The sequence below is a fragment of the Atheta coriaria genome, unplaced genomic scaffold (genome assembly GCF_025399875.1).
Source record: "Atheta coriaria isolate IRGN ID8LTWV9N9 unplaced genomic scaffold, Caltech_Dcor_3.1 hic_scaffold_7_pilon, whole genome shotgun sequence".
NCBI lineage: Eukaryota > Metazoa > Arthropoda > Insecta > Coleoptera > Staphylinidae > Dalotia > Dalotia coriaria.
The window spans coordinates 9,520,216-9,521,488 of record NW_027045449.1 but is presented as its reverse complement, the minus strand read 5'-3'; the positions used below and the strand labels follow the sequence as shown (position 1 = coordinate 9,521,488).

The 1,273-nt window shown below is 32.1% G+C and overlaps 1 non-coding gene across 1 annotated transcript; it reads left to right on the top strand.

Annotated features, from left to right (window-relative positions):
* The first annotated feature begins 205 nt into the window (after positions 1–205).
* Positions 206–277, top strand: TRNAC-GCA (transfer RNA cysteine (anticodon GCA)). The gene has a single exon. It is a non-coding gene; the product is annotated as a tRNA-Cys (tRNA).
* The last annotated feature ends 996 nt before the right edge of the window (positions 278–1,273 follow it).

The window sequence follows — 1,273 nt, the reverse complement described above, 5'->3', positions numbered from 1 at the left end:
GGCGTGTGCAAATCTATTGTTTGACATGCCAATTCTATGCCAAAACATCATCATATTGCTACATATTTCTACTCCTACGTTTTTACACAATCAGCATTAAATGTCGAGTACGTGTTGAGTGGGTATTACGAGTGTGACCTCATTACACCCACGCAAAATAGCAATTATTATATTATTCACATGTAATTTATTATTAACATTCATCGGGGATATAGCTCAGTGGTAGAGCATTCGACTGCAGATCGAGAGGTCCCCGGTTCAAACCCGGGTGTCCCCTAATTTTTATTAAGTTTTAAATTTAAAATTTTGGCTAAAAATAAATAAATTTTTTATTTTGACAGATTTTGTTGTTTATCTTGTCCGTTTGAATGTTTTAAGTGTTTGAAACATCGGAGTTTGTTAGATCTTCAGATCAATCTCGAACGATTTTTCAATTTCACCCAACACAATTAAGATATCATGAGTGGCGCACGGCGCAGCGTTTGAAACAATCAGACGAAATACTTCTTGCTAGCCGTGAATGACGGCTGCACGAACATCTGAGGCTGCGCGCACGAACAAACGCCACGCTTAAATAAATTACGTGTAATTAATCAAGCGTCGCGAGGTAATGCGAGGCAATTATTCGTTATCGAGCGCATTTTCGGTTGTCCTTTGAGGCACAAAGTGGTCTCGCGGACCGAAAGGGTACACACCGAAATAAACCTGCTTCACTTGCTCTCAAATGTAAAACAATTAATTTACGAATTAGTCAAATTAGTTAAGTGTATTTTAATCAATGTAAAATTAGTTAAAAAGAGAGTTTTTTTAGAATAGAAATGATGGTATACCGGTAATACCGGTATTTATAAATTAATTGAATTGTTAAATTAGGAATATTTTCAATTTTTTAGATTTTTGATATTTGATTCTTATTTTTTTCGTTATTTTGATTGCAATTATCTTGGAAACTAAAAGTGATAGAATAAAACTGAATAAATATTCTGAAACCTTGTGAAATTCTCTATAAGATAAAGTATTAGTATAATTGATATTAGAATAATTCAGCGGTCAAAAATGAGTATAAACACAAAAATGCAAAATACGAATTTTTATATTTTGCAATATTTTGAATGCGATTATCTCAGAAACTAAGAGTGATACAGAGGAACGGGTTGAAAAATCTGATTCTACGTAAAATTTTCTATAAGAAACTGCATTAGAATAATGATTATTACAATAATTTGAGTGTTTAAAAATGATTTAAAAAAATATGCAAAAAACGTTTTTCATA